Raw genomic sequence first — 15423 nt, forward strand, 5'->3', positions numbered from 1 at the left:
ATCATCTTGCGAAGAGGTGGGAACCACGTGGTTTTTCTCGAGTTGCGGCGGGATTCTCGTGATACGACGGGGGATTACAGGCTTCCTCTTATGTCGGCCCTGGGTAGCCCAATCTTCTGTTCTAGTGGCGAGCGAAAGCTGGGGGTTGCGCTCGAGTCACTGCAGGGCCAAAGAGACCTCATCTAGGCCTGTGTCCAGGACCTAATGCTCCTCTCCAGGGAAGACAAGGATCTCGGAGTTGCATCCCATGGTCCCCCGGGGAGTCAGGCCTCGCCTCCAGGGGAAGCAAAGGACTCCGCTCTCCTCCCGAGTCACGACGTGGATATCTTGATGCCCCCTGAGTGCCCTCAAGGGAGTCCAGCCTCCTCTTCACTTTTGAGAGAGGACTCGTGATTACTGTCCAGGCCAGGCAGGAAAAGAAGGCCCTCACCTCGCGAGGACGGGGGCATCTCAGGGGTTTCCTCGAGCTGCGGCACCCGTGGGGGTTTTCTCCCGAGGCACGACGGGGATCTCAGGGAGCCTTTCGTGCAGCGCCAGGGAAGTCATGTCTCCATGCACGTGGCGAGAAGGAGCGCGTCATTGTTCTCGAGTCATGGGAGGGGACTAGGGCCTCAAGACGCGTTGAAGAAGGACTCTCGATGTCTTTCTTGGGTTGCAGCGGGAAACCCTCTTTTCCCCCGACTTCTGCCGGGGACCTGAGGAAACTTCCCCTGGTGCCTCTGAGAGGTGAGGGACGCTGTGGATTTGGCGGGGCCTCTCGGGACTCCACTGGGTTTGTCGCAATGGAAGAGGGCCTCATCTCGAGTGGAGGCAGGAACCTCAGGCTTCCTCTCCAATTCTGACTCTGATCGTAGTGTCCCTGCAGAGTTGGGACAGGAGAGTCAGGCTATGTCTTTTCTGAGGAATGGAACTCCGCTTGCCTCTCGAGTTGTTCATGGGGTTTCAGGCCCCTTGTCAAACTGTGTGTGGAATCTGCAGGTTTTTCCAGACGATGCATGGGGGTGTCAGTGACCCTTCGTTTTGTGTCTTCATCCACAGGGTTGCCTTCGAAGAGGTGTCCGGGCATCGTGTTCTTATGAAGAGCGGACTGGGAAATCGGGGTCGTTCAGCAATTGGCACCACCCACGTGGCTAGTCTCGAATTTCCTCATGAAACCGGCCTCATCCTGAGGTGTGCCGCGAAGGTCATGAAACCCTTCCAGACAAAGCAGAGGAATCGACCCTCCTGTGGCGATCAGGAGGGGAGAAGTGGCTCAGATGAAGTGCTGCTGGGAACCTCGGTGTTTCCCTCAAGTGAGACAGGTATGTCGGGTAACTTTTGGGGTCGCATAACGCGTTCAAAGTACCGTTTCGCTCTTCAAATTGGAACGTGGGACTTCTCTTGGGGTGCTCCAGCGGGCAAGGGCCTCATCTTGGAATGACTGGGGAACCACTTGGTTTTTCTCGAGTTGCGGTGGGATATTTGAGTTACCACAGGGAATTCATGCTTCCTCTTGTGTTGGCCCACAAAAGTCTTATCTTCCATTCGAGATTCGAGGAAGAGCTGGAGGTGCGCTCTAGTCACTGAAGGCAAAAGAGACCCCACCAAGGCTTGTGTGCAGGACCTAATGTTCATGTCAAGGGGCGACAGGAATCTCGGGGTTGCATTCCAGACTCACCCTGGAGTCAGGCCTCGTCTCGAGGGGAAGCAAAGGACTCTGCTCTCCTCTCGAGTCGGACGGGTATGTCTTGGAGCCCACTGAGTGGCTTAAAGGGAGTCAAACCTCCTCTGGTGTTTGGAGGGAGGACACGGGATTGCTCTCCAGGAAATGCAGGAAATGAAGGCCCTCATCTCCCGATGACTGGGGCGTCTCGTAGGTTTTCTCGAGCTGTGGCGCTAGTGTGGGGTTTCTCACGAAGTAAGACTGGGAGCTCAATGAGCCTCTCATGTGGTGCCAGGGCAGTCAGGTCTCTATGCACGTGGTGAGAGGGAGCCCGTCATTGTTCTCGAGTCATGGTAGGGGAATTGGGCCTGAAAACGTGTTAAAGAAGGACTCTCGAGGTGTTTCCTGGGTTGCAGCAGGAAACCCTGGGTTCCATCGACTTGTGCCAGTGACCTCAGGAAGCTTCTCAGCGTGCCTCTGAGAAGTCAGGGTCACTGTGGAGTTGGGAGGGCCCTCTCGGAACTCCACTGGGTTTGGTGCAATGGAAGAGGGCCTCATGACAAGTTGAGGCAGGAACCACAGGGTTCCTCTCCTGGCTTCGAATGCGCCGGATCTGACTCGGATCGCAGAGTCCCTGCAGAGTTGTGACAGGAGAGTCAGGCCTCGTCTTGTGTGGAGGAATGGAACTCCGCTTGACTCTCGCGTTGTTCATGGGGCGACAGGCCACTTGTCGATTTGTATGTGGAACTTGCGGGTTTTTCTGGACGATGCACCGGGGTGTCACTGCCCCTTCGTGTTGTGCCTTGTTCCACAGGATTGCCTTCGAGTTGGGTTCTGCCATCGGGTTCTTATCAAGAGCGGACCAGGGAATCGGGGTCTTTTGGCATGCCGCACCACCCACGAGGCTATGTCTCGAATTTCGTCATGAGACTGGCCTCATCTTGATGTGCACCAGGAAGGTCGGGAACGCCTTCCAGACAAAGCAGGGGAATCGAACCTCCTGTCGCGATCAAGAGGGGAGAAGAGTCTCAGATGAAGTGGTGCCGGGAACATCGGTGTTCTCCTCAAGTGAGACTGGTATGTCGGGGAACTTTTGGGGTCGCATCAAGGGTTCCAAGTAACTTTTCGCTCTTCAATATGGAACGTGGGACTTCTCTTGAGACGCTGTAGCGGGCAAGGGCCTCATCTTTCGATGACGGGGGAGCCACGTGGTTTTTCTTGAGTTGGGGCGGGATTCTCGAGTTACAACCGGGAATTCAGGCTTCCTCTTCAACTGGCCCAGGGAAGTCCAGTTTTCATTCGAATTGTGAGTTAGAACTGGGGATTGCTCTCGAGACACTGCAGGGCCAAATAGACCTCATCTAGGCTTGTGTCCAGGACCTAATGTTCCTCTGCTGGGGCGAAAGCGATCTCAGCATTGCATTCTCGACTCACCCGGGGAGTCAGGCCTCGTCTCGAGGGGAAGCCAAGGACACCGCTCTCCTGTCAAGTCGCGACGGGTATATCTTGGAGCTCACTGTGTGGCCTAAAATGAGTCAAGCCTCCTGTGGAGTTTGGAGAGAGGACTCAGGATTGCACTCCAGGCCATACAGCAAAAGAAGGCCCTCATCTCGTGAGGACTGGGGCGTCTCGTGGGTATTCTCGAGCTGCGGCTCCAGTGTGGTGTTGCTCACGAGGTATAATGGGGAGCTCAGGGAGCCTCTCCTGTGGCGCCAGGGAAGTCAGGTTTCTATGCGCGTGGCTAGGGGGAGCGCGTCATTGCTCTCGAGTCATGGTAGGGGAATCGCACCTCAAGACGCTTTGAAGAAGGACTCTCGAGGTCTTTTACGGGTTGGGGCAGGAAACCCTTGGTTCCCTCGACTTGTGCCGGTGATCTCAGGAAGGTCTAAGGGTGCCTCTGAGAAGTCAGGGATACTGTGCAGTTGGGAGGGGTCTCTCGGGACTCCACTGGGTTCGGTGCAATGGAAGAGGGCCTCATCTCGAGTGGAGGCAGGAAACTCATGTTTCCTCTCCTGACTTCCCCTGGGCCAGATCTGACTCAGATCGCAGTTTCGCTGCAGAGTTCGAACAGGAGAGTCAGGCCTCGTCTTGTGTGGAGGAATGGAACTCTGCTTGCCTCTCCAGTTGTTCACGGGGTGACAGGTCACTTCTCGACCTGTGTGTGGTACCTGCGGGTTTCTCCGGACGATACCCGGGGGTGTCAGTGCCCCTTCGTGTTGTGCCTTCATCAAAAGGGTTATCTTCAAAGAGGTGTCCGGGCATTGGGATCTTATCAAGAGCGGACCGGGAAATCGGGGTCTTTCGGCATGTATCACCATCCACGTGGCTATGTCTCGAATATCCTCGTGAGACCGGCCTCATCCTGAGATGCACCGGGAAAGGCGGGAACCCCTTCAAGACAAAACAGGGGAATCGACCCTCCTGTCGCGATCAGGAGGGGAGAAGGGGCCCAGATGTAGTGGTGCCGGGAACCTCGGTGTTCTCCTCGAGTCAGACTGGTGTGTCGAGGAACATTTGAGGGCGCATCAAGGGTGCCAATACCGTTTCGCACTTCAAGACGGAACGTGGGACTTCTCTTGAGACGCTGTAGGGGGCAAGGGCCTCATCTTGGGATGACGGGGGAACCACGTGGCGTTTCTCGAGTTGTGGCGGGATTCTCGAGTTTCGACGGGGAATACAGTCTTCCTCATGTGTTGGGCCAGGGAAGTCCTATCTTCCATTCGAGTTTAAAGGGAGAGCTGGGGATTGCTCTCGAGTCACTGCAGGGCAAAATAGACCTCATCTAGGCTTGTGTCCAGGACTTAATGCTCGTCCCTAGGGGAGACAGGGATCTTGGGGTTGCATACCAGACTCACCCGGGGAATCAGGCCTCGTCTCGAGGGGAAGCAAAGAACTCCGCTGTCCTTTTGAGTCGCGATGGGTATCTCTTGGAGCCCACTGTGTGCCCTAAAGGGAGTCAAGCCTCCTGTGCTGTTTGGATAGAGGACTCGGGATTCCTCTCCAGGCCATGCAGGAAAAGAAGGCCCTCATCTCACGATGATGGCGGCGTCTCGTGGGTTTTCTAGACTGCTGCGCTAGTGCCGGGTTTCTGACGAGGTACGAGAGGGAGCTCAGGGAGCCTCTCGTGTGGCGCCAGGGAAGTCAGGTCCCCATGAGATGGCTAGGGGGAGCTCGTCATTGCTCTCGAGTCATGGTAGGGTAATCGGGCCTCAAGACGGGTTGAAGAAGGACTCTCGAGGTCTTTCTCGGATCACTGCATAAAACCCAGGGTTCCCTTGACTTGTGCCTGCGACCTCAGGGAGCTTCTCAGAGTGCCTCTGAGAAGTCAGGGATACTGTGCAGTTTGGAGGGGCCTCTCGAGACTCCTCTGCATTTGGTGGAATGTAAGAGGGACTCATCTCGAGTTGAAGCAGGAACCTCAGTGTTCCTCTCCATTTCTGACTCAGATCGCAAGGTCCCTGCATGTTGGTACAGGAGAGTCAGGCCTCGTCTTTTCTGGAGGATGGGACTCCTCTTGCCTCTCGAGTTGTTCTCGAGGTGACAGGCCACTTGTCGAGCTGTGTGTGTAACCTGCCCATTTTTCCGGATGATGCACAGGTGTGTTAGTGCCCCTTCGTGTTGTACCTTCATACTCAAGGCTGCCTTCCAAGAGGTGTCCGAGCATCGGATTCTTATCAAGAGCGGACCGGGAAATTGGAGTCTTTCAGCAAGTGGCACCGCCCACAAAGCTACGTATCGAATTTCCCCATGAGACCGGCCTCATCCTGAGTTGTGCAGGGAAGGTCGGGCCCCCTTGCAGACAAAGCAGGGGAATCGACCCACCGGTCACGATCAGGAGGGGAGAAGGGGCTTAAATGAAGTGGTGCCGGGAACCTCGGTGTTCCCCTTGAGTGAGACCGGCGTGTTGGGGGACTTTTGGGGTCGCATCAAGGGTGCCAAGTACCGTTTCGCATTTCAAGACGGAACCTGGGACATCTTTTGAAACGCTGTAGCGGGCAAGGGCCTCATCTTGCGATGACGAGAGAACCACGTGATTTTGCTCGAGTTGCGGCGGGATTCTCGAGTTATGACCGGGAATTTAGGCTTCCTCTTGTTGGCCTTGAAATCCAATCTTCCATTCGGGTTGCGAGGGGGAGCTGGGGATTGTGCTAGAGTCACTGCAGGGCAAAAGAGACCTAATCTAGGCTTGTGTCCAGGATCTAACGTTGCTCTCCAGGGGCGACAGGGATCTCGGGTTTGCATTCCAGACTCATCCGGGGAGTCAGTTCTCACCTCGAGGGTAAGCAAAGAATTCCGCTCTCGTCTCGAGTCGCGATGGGTATCTCTTGGAGCCCAATGTGTGTACTAAAGGGAGTCAAGCCTCCTGTGGAGTTTGGAGAGAGGACTCGGGGTTGGACTCCAGGCCATGCAGGAAAAGAAGGCCCTCATCTCGAGATGACGGTGGCGTCTCGTGGGTTTTCTCGAGCTGCGGCGCCAGTGTGGGATGTCTCATGAAGTACCACGGGGATCTCAGGGAGCCTCTTGTGTGGCGCCAGGAAAATCCAGTATTCCATTCGAGTTGCAAGTTAGAACTGGGGATTGCTCTCCAGTCACTGCAGGGCAAAATAGACCTCATCTACGCTTGTGTCCAGGACCTAGTGTTCCACTACTGGGCCTACAGGGATCTCAGGGTTGCATTCTCGACTCACCCGGAGAGTCAGGCCTCGTCTTGAGGGGAAAAAAAGGACTCCGCTCTCCTGTGGAGTCGCGACGGGTATCTCTTGGAGCCCACTGCGTGGCGTAAAGGGAGTGAAGCCTCCTATGGAGTTTGGAGATGACTCGGGATTGTTTTCCTGGCCATGCAGGAAAAAAGGCCCTCATCTCGCGATGATGGGGGCATCTCGTGGGTTTTCTCCAGCTGCGGCGCCAGTATGAGATTTCTCACGAGGTACAACGGGGAGCTCAGAGAGCCTCTCGTGTGGTGCTAGGGACGTCAGGTCTCCATGCATGTGGTGAAGGGGAATGCGTGATTGCTCTCGAGTCATAGTAGGCGAATCGGGCCTCAAGACACATTGAAGAAAGACTCTTGAGGTCTTTCTCGGGTTGCGGCAGGGAACCCTGGGTTCCCTTGATTTGTGTCGGTGACCTCAGGCAACTTCTAAGGGTGCTTCTGAGAAGTCAGGGACACTGTGGATTTGGGAGGGGCCTTTCGTTACTCAACTGGGTTTGGTGCAATCGAAGAGGGCCTCATCTCGAATGGAGGCAGGAACCTCAGGGGTCCTCTCCATATCTGACTCGGGTTGCAGGGTACCTGCAGAGTATGGACAAGAGAGTCACGCCTCGTCTTCTGTTGAGGAATGGATTTCCCCTTGCCTTTCGAGTTGTTCACGGAGTGACAGGCCACTTGTTGAGCTGAGAGTGGAACCTGCGGGTTTTTCCGGACGATGCACGGGGGTGTCAGTGCCCCTTCGTGTTGTGCCTTCATCCACAGGGTTGCCTTCAAAGAGGTTTCCGGGCATCGGGTTCTTTTCAAGAGCGTACCGGAAAATTGGGGTCTTTCAGCATGTGGTACCACCCACGAGGCTACGTCTCGAATTTCCTCGGGAGACCGGCCTCATCCTGAGGTGCGCCGGGAAGGTCGGGAACCCCTTGCAGACAAAGCAGGGGAATCGACCCACCGCTCGCGATCAGAAGGGGAGAAGGGGCTCAGATGAAGTGGTGCCGGGAACCTCGGTGGTCCCCTCGAGTGAGACCGGTATGTCACGGCACTTTTGAGGTCGCATCAAGGGTGCCAAGTACAGTTTCGCACTTCAAGATGGAATGTGGGAATTCTCTGGAGATGCTGTAGCGGGCAAGGGCCTCATATTGCGATGACGAGGGAAACACGTGGTTTTTCTCGAGTTGAGGCGGGATTCTCGAGTTACAACGGGGAATTCAGGCTTCCTCTTGTGTTGGCCCAGGAAGTCCAATCTTCCATTCAACTTGTCAGAGAGAGCTGGGGGTTGCTCTCGAGTCACTTCAGGGCAAAGAGTCCTCATCTAGGCTTGGGTCCAGGACGTAATGTTCCTCTCCAGGGGAGACAGGGATATCGGGGTCGCATTCCAGTCTCACCCGGTGGGTCACACCTCGTCTCGAGTGGAAGCAAAGGACTCCACTATCCTCTCGAGTCGGGATGCGTAACTCTTGGAGCCCAATGAGTGGCCTAAAGGGAGTCAAGCGTCCTGTGTAGCTTGGACAGAAGGTTCACGCTTGATCTGCATACCATGCAGTTAAAGATGGCCCTCCTCTCGTGATGACGGGGGCGTCTCATGGGTTTTCTCGAGCTGCGGCGCCAGTGTGGGTTTTCTCACGAGATATGATGGGGAGTTCAGGGAGCCTCTCGTGCGGCGCCAGAGAAGCCTGACTCCATGCGTGTGGCCAGGCAGATCGCGTCATTGCTCTCGAGTCATGGGAGGGACTAGGGCCTCAAGAGGCATTTAAGAAGGACTCTCAAGGTCTTTCTTGGGTTGGGGCGGGAAACACTCGTTTCCATCGACCTCTACAGGGGACCTTAGGGAACTTCCCAGGTGCCTCTGAGAGGTGAGGGATACTGAGGAGTTAGAGGGGCCTCTCGGGACTCCACTAGGCTTGACGAAATGAAAGAGGGCCTCATCTCGATTGGAGGCAGGAACCTCAGGCTTCCTCTCCATTTCTGACTCCGACCGCAGGGTCCCTGCAGAGTTGGGACAGGAGATTCAGGCCTCGTCTTGTCTGAGTAACGGAACTCTGCTTGCCTCTTGAGTCGTTCAGGGGGTCTCAGGGCCCTTGACAAGCTGCGTGTGGAACCTGCGGGTGTTTCCAGAAGATGCATGGGGGTGTCAGTGCCCCTTCGTTTGGTGCCTTCCCCCACAGGGTTTCCTTCAAAGAGGTGTCCGGGCATCGGGTTCATTTCAAGAGCGGACCGGGAAATCGGGGTCATTCGGCATGTGGCACCACCCACGTGGCTCATCTCGAATTTCCTCGTGAGACCAGCATCATCCTGAGGTGCGCCGGGAAGGCCGGAAACACCTTCCACACAAAGTAAGGGAATCGATTCTCCTGTCGCGATCAGGAGGGGAGATGGGGCTCAGATGAAGTGGTGCCGGGACCCTCGGTGTTCCACTCGAGGGAACCCGGCGTTTCAGGGAACTTTAGGGGTCGCATCAAGGGAGCCAAGTACCGTTTCCCACTTCAGGACGGAACATGGGACTTCCCTGGAGACGCTGTAGCGGGCAAGGGCCTCATCCTGTGAAGACGTTGGAACCACGTCGTTTTTCTCGAGTTGCATTGGGATTCTCAAAAACGACAGGAATTTCAGGCTTCCTCTTGGGTTGGCCCTGGGAAGCCCAATCTTCAATTCGAGTTGCGATGGAAAGCTGGGTGTTCTGCTCGAGTCACTACAGGGCCAAAGAGACCTCATCGAGGCGTGTGTCCAGGACCTAATATTCCTCTCAAGGGAAGACAGGGATCACGGGTTTCCATTCCAGACTCCCCCGGGGGGTCAGGACTCGCCTGGAGGGGAAGCAAAGGACTCCGCTTTCCTCTCAAGTCGCGACACGGATCTCTTGGAGCCCACTGAGTGGACTCAAGGGTGTCGAGCCTCCTCTTCAGTTTGGAGAGAGGACTCGGGATTGCTCTCCAGGCCAGGCAGGAAAAGAAGGCCCTCATCTCGCGATGATGGGGGCGTCTCATGGGTTTCCTCAGGCTGCTGCGCCCATGGGGGTTTTCTCACGAGGCACGACGAGGACCTCAGGGAGCCTCTCGTGCGGCGCCAGGCAAGTCAGGTCTCCATGCGCATGGCGAGGGGGAGCTGGTCATCACTCTCGTGTCATGGGAAACGGCTAGGTCCTCAAGAGGCGTTGAAGAAGGACTCTCGAGGTCTTTCTCGGGTTGCGGAGGGAAACCCTCGTTTCCCTCGACTTCTGCAGAGGACCTTAGGGAACTTCCCAGGGTGCCTCTGAGAGGTGAGGGATGCTGTGTATTTGGCAGGGCCTCTCGGGACTCTGCTGGGTTCGGCGCAATGGAAGAGGGCCTCATCTCGAGGGGAGGCAGGAACCTCAGGCTTCCTCTCGGATTCGGACTCCGACTGCACGGTCCCTGCAGTGTTGGGACAGGAGAGTCATGCCTCGTCTTGTCTGAGGAATGGAATTCTGGTTGCCTCTCGAGTTGTTCCGGGAGTCTCAGGCCCCTTGTCGAGCTGTGTGTAGACCCTGCGGGTTATTCCGGATGATGCACGGGGGTGTCAGTGCCCCTTCGTGTTGTGCCTTCACCCACAGGGTTGCCTTCGAAGAGGTGTCCGGGCATCGGGTTCTTATCAAGAGCGGACCCGAAAATCAGGTTTGTTCGGCACGTGGCACCTCACATGTGGCTAGTCTCGAATTTCCTCCTGAGACCGGCCTCATCCTGAGGTGCGCCAGGAAGGCCGGGAACCCCTTCCAGACAAAGCAGGGGAATCGACTCTCCTGTCGCGATCAGGAGGGGAGAAGGGGCTCAGATGAAGTGGTGCCGGGACCCTCGGTGTTCCCCTTGAGGGAACCCAGCGTGTCGGGGAACTTTTGCGGTCGCATCAAGGGTGTCAAGTACCGTTTCGCACTTAAGGACAGAACATGGGTCTTCCCTAGAGACACCGGGAACTTCGGTGTTCCCCTGGAGTGAGACCGGTATGTTGGGGAACTTTGGGGTCACATCAAGGGTGCCAAGTAGCATTTCGAACTTTAAGATGGAACGTGGGACTTCTCTTGAGACTCTAGCTGGCAAGGGCCTCATATTGCGATGAAGGGGGAACCACATGGTTTTTAAGACTTGAGGCTGAATTCTCGAATTACGATGGGAAATTCAGACTTCCTCTTGTGTTGACCGTGGGAAGACCAATCTTCCATTCAAATTGTGAGGGAGAGATGGAGGTTGCTCGAGTCACTGTAGGGCAAAATAGACCTCATCTAGGCTTGTGTCTAGGACATAATGTTCCACTCCAGGGGTGACATGGATCTCGGGGTTGCATTCCAAACTCACCCTGGGAGTCAGGCCTCGTCTCCAGGGAAGCAAAGGACTCCGCTCTCCTCTCGAGTCGCACCGGGTATTTCTTGGACCCAACTGAGTGCCCTAAAGGGAGTCAATACTCCTGTGAAGTTTGGAGAGAGGACCAGGAATTGCTCTCCAGGTCAGGCAGGAAAAGAAGGCCCCCATCTCTCCTTGACGGGGGCATCTTGTGGTTTTTCTCGAACTGTGGCGCCAGTGTGGGTTTTCTCACGAGGTACGATGGGGTACTCAGGGAGCCTCTTGTGTGGTAGTAGGGAAATCAGTTTTCCTGCTTGTGGCGAGGGGAGCGCGTCCTTGCTCTGGAGTCATGGTAGGGGAATCGGGCATCAAGAGACGTTGAAAAAGGACTCTCCAAGTCTTTCTCGGGTTACTTCAGGAAACTCTGGGTTCCCTCGACTTGTGCCAGTGACCTCAGGTAGCTTTTCACGGAGCCTCTGAGAATTCAGGGATACTGTGGTGTTGGGAGGGGCCTCTCGGGACACCACTGAGTTTGGTTCAATGGAAGAGGGCCTCTTCTCTAGTTGAGGCAGGAACCTCAGGGTTCCTCTCCATTTCTGACTCCAATTGCAGGGGCCCTGAAGAGTTGGGACAGGAGAGTAAGGCCTCGTCTTGTGTGAAGGAATGCAACTTCACTTGCCTCTCGAGTTGTTCACGAGGTGACAGTCCACACTTGGAGCTGTGAGTGGAATCTGCGGGTTTTTCCAGACGATGCATGGGGATGTCAGTGTCCCTTCGTGTTGTGCCTTCATCCACAGGGTTGCCTTCGAAGAGATGTCCGGGCGTCAGGTTCTTATCTAGAGTGGACCGGGAATTCGGGATCTTTCAGCATATGGCACCAACCATGAGGCTACTTTTCGAATTTCCTCATGAGACCGGCCTCATCCGGAGGTTCGCGGGGAACGTCGGGAACCCCTTGCAGACAAAACATGGGAATCGACCCTTCTGTCGCGATCAGGAGGGGTGAAGGGGCTCACAGGAAGTGGTGCCGTGAACTTTGGTGTTTCCCTCGAGTGAGACCGGTATGTCAGGGAACTTTGGGGGTCGCATCAAGGGTGCCAAGTACCGTTTTGTACTTCAGGAGGGAACGTGGGACTTCTCTTGATACGCTGTAGCGGCCAAGGGCCTCATCTTGCGATGACGGGGGAGCCACGTGGTTTTTCTCGAGTTGCGGCGGGATTTTCGAGTTACGACGGGGATTTCAGGCTTCCTCTTGTGTTGGGCCAGGGAAGTCCAATCATCCATTCGAGTTGCGAGGGAGAGCTGGGGGTTGCGCTCGAGTCACTGCAGGGCAAAGGAGACCTCATCTAGGCTTGTGTCCAGGACCTAATGTTCCTCTCCAAGGGCCACAGGGATCTCAGGTTTGCATTCCAGACTCACCCAGGGAGTCAGGCCTCATGTCGAAGGGAAGCAAAGGACTCCGCTCTCCTTTCGAGTCGCGACGGGCACCTCTTGGAGCCCACTTTGTGGCCTAAAGGGAGTCAAGCCTCCTGTGAAGTTTGGAGAGAGGACTTGGGACTGCTCTCCAGGCCATGCAGGAAAAGATGGCCCTCATCTCGCGATGACGGAGGGATCTTGTGGGTTTTCTCGAGCTGCGGCACCAGTGTGGGGTTTCACACGAGGTACGACGGGGAGCTCAGGGAGCCTCTCGTGTGGCGCCAGGGAAGTCAGGTCTCCATGTGCGTGGCGAGGGGGAGCGCATTATTGCTCTCGAGCTATGGTAGGGGAATCTGACCTCAAGACACATTGAAGAAGGACTCTCGTGGTCTTTCTTCGGTTGTGGCAGGAAACCCTTATTTCCCTCGACTTTTGCCGGTGGCCTCAAGGAGCTTCTCAGAATGCCTATGAGAAGTCAGGGATACTGTGGAGATGGGAGGGGACTCTCGGGACTCCACTGGGTTTGTTTTAATGGAAGAGGGCCTCATCTCGGGTTGAGGCAGGAACCTCAGGTTTCCTCTCCATTTCTGACTCAGATCGAAGCGTGCCTGCAGAGTTGGGATTGGATACTCAGGCCTCGTCTTGTCTGAGGAAGGGGACTCCGCTTTCCTCTCTCATTGTTTAAGGGGTGACAGGCCAGTTGTGGAGCTGTATGTGGATCCTGCGGGGTTTTCCGGACGATGAACAGGGTTGCCAGTGCCCCCTCGTGTAGTGCCTTCATCCACAGGGTTGCCTTAGAAGAGGTGTCCGGGCATCGGGTTCTTATCAAGAGCAAGACCGAGAAATCGGGGTCTTTTGGCACGTGGCACCAACACGAGGCTACGTCTCGAATTTCTTCGTGAGACTGGCCTCATACTGAGGTGCGCCATGAAGGTCGGGAACCCCTTCTAGACAAAGCAGGGGGATCGACCTTCCTGCCATGATCAGGAGGGGAGAAGGGGCTCAAATGAAGTGGTGCCAGGAACTTCGGTGTTCCCTTGGAGTGAGACCGGTATATTGGGGAACTTTTGGGGTCGCATCAAGGGTGCCAAGTAGCATTTCGAACTTTATGACGAAACATGGGACTTTTCTTGAGACTCTGTAGCGGGCAAAGGCCTCATATTGCGATGAATGGGGAACCACGTGGTTTTTAAGAGTTGCGGTGGGATTCTCGAGTTACAACGGGAAATTCAGACTTCCTCTTGTGTTGGCCCAATGAAGACCAATCTTCCATTCGAATTGCGAGGGAGAGATGGGTGTTGCTCTCGAGTCACTGTAGGGCAAAATAGACCTCATCTAGGCTTTTGTCCAGGACATAATTTTCCTCTCCAGGGACAACAGGGATCTCGGGGTTGCATTCCAGACTCACCCGAGGTAAGGCCTCTTCTCGAGGGGAAACAAAGTACTCTGCTCTCCTCTCAAGTCGCGACAGGTATCTCTTGGAGCCCATTGAGTGGCCTAAAGGGAGTAAAGCCTCCTGTGAAGTTTGGAGAAAAGACCAGGGATTGCTCTCCAGGTCAGGCAGGAAAAGAAGTCCCCAATCTCGCGATGACGGTGGGTTTTCCCGAGCTGCGGCGCCAGTGTGGGGTTTCTCACGAGGTATGACGGGGAGCTCAGGGAGCCTCTCATGTGGCGCCAGGGAAGTCAGGTGTCCATGCACATGGCGAGGGGGATCGTGTCATTGCTCTCGAGTCATGGTAGGGGAATCCGTCCTCAAGACGCGTTGAAGACGGACTCTTGAGGTCTTTCTCGGGTTGCGGCAGGATACCCTGTGTTCCCTCGACTTGTGCCGGTGACCTCAGGGAGTTGCTCAGGGTGCCTCTGAGAAGACACTGATACTGTGGAGTTGGGAGGGGCCTCTCGGGACTCCACTGGGTGTGGTATAATACAAGAGGGCCTCATCTCGTGTTGAGGAAGGAACCTCAGGGTTCCTCTCCATTTCAGACTCCGATCTCAGGATTCCTGCAGAGTTGGGACAGGAGAGTTAGGCCTCATATTCTGTGGAGAAATGAAACTTAGCTTGCCTCTCGAGTTGTTCACGAGGTAACAGGTCACTTGTCGAGCTGTATGTGGAACCTGCAGAATTTTCCAAAAGATGCACGGGTGTTCAGGGTCCCTCCTTGTTGTGCCTTCATCCTACGGGATGCATTCCAAGACGTGTACGGGCATCGGGTTCTTATTAATAGCTGACCGGGAAATGGGGTCTTTCCGCATGTGGCACCACCCACGAGGCTACATCTCCAATTTCCTCGTGAGACAGGCCTCATCCTGATGTGCGCTGGGAAGATCGGTAACCCCTTCCACACAAAGCAGGAGAAAAGACACTCCTGTTGCAATCAGGAGGGGAGAAGGGGCTCAAATGATGTGGTGCGGGGAACATGGGTGTTACCCTCGAGTGAGGCCTGTATGTTGGGGAACTTTGGGGGTGCCATCATGGGTGCCAAGTACCGTTTTGCACTTCAGTAGGAACGTGGGACTTCTTTTGAGACGCTGTGGCAGGCAAGGGCCTCATGATGCGAAGACGATGGAACCACGTGGTTTTTCTCGAGTTGCGGCGGGATTCTCGAGTTACGACGTGGATTTCAGGCTTCCTCTTGGGTTGGCCCTGGGAAGCCCCATCTTCCATTCTAGTTGCGAGGGAAAGCTGGGGGTTGCGCTCGAGTCACTGCAGGGCCCAAGAGACCTCATCTAGGCGTGTGTCCTGGACCTAGTAGTACTCTCAAGGGAAGACAGGGATCCCGGGGTTGCACTCCAGAGTCCCCCGTGGAGTCAGGCCTCGCCTCGAGGGGAAGCAAAGGACTCCGCTCTTCTCTTGAGCCACGACGCGGATCTCTTAGAGCCCTCTGAGTGGCCTCAAGGGAGTCAAGCCTAATCTTCAGTTTGGAGAGAGGACTCGGGATTGCTCTCCAGGAAAGGCAGGAAAAGAAGGCCCTCACCTCGCGAGGACGGGGGCTTCTCAGGTGTTTCCTCGAGCTGCGGCGTCCGTGGGGCTTTTCTCACGAGGCACGACGAGGTTCTCAGGGAGCCACTCGTGGGGCGCCAGGGAAGTCAGGTCTCCATGAGCGTGGCGAGGGGGAGCGGGTCATTGTTCTCGAGTCCTGGGAGGGGACTAGGGCATCAAGGCGTGTAGAAGAAGGACTCTCGAGGTCTTTCTCGGCTTGCGGCGGGAAACCCTCGTTTCCCTCGACTTCTCCCGGTGACCTGAGGGAACTTCCCAGGGTTCCTCTTAGAGGTGAGGGATGCTGTGGAGTTGGTGGGCCATCTCAGGACTCCTCTGGGTTTGGCACATTCGAAGAGGGCCTCATCTCGAGGGGAGACAGGACCTCAGGCTT

The sequence above is a fragment of the Bubalus kerabau genome, unplaced genomic scaffold (assembly GCF_029407905.1).
Source record: "Bubalus kerabau isolate K-KA32 ecotype Philippines breed swamp buffalo unplaced genomic scaffold, PCC_UOA_SB_1v2 scaffold_27, whole genome shotgun sequence".
NCBI classification, from domain to species: Eukaryota; Metazoa; Chordata; class Mammalia; order Artiodactyla; family Bovidae; genus Bubalus; species Bubalus kerabau.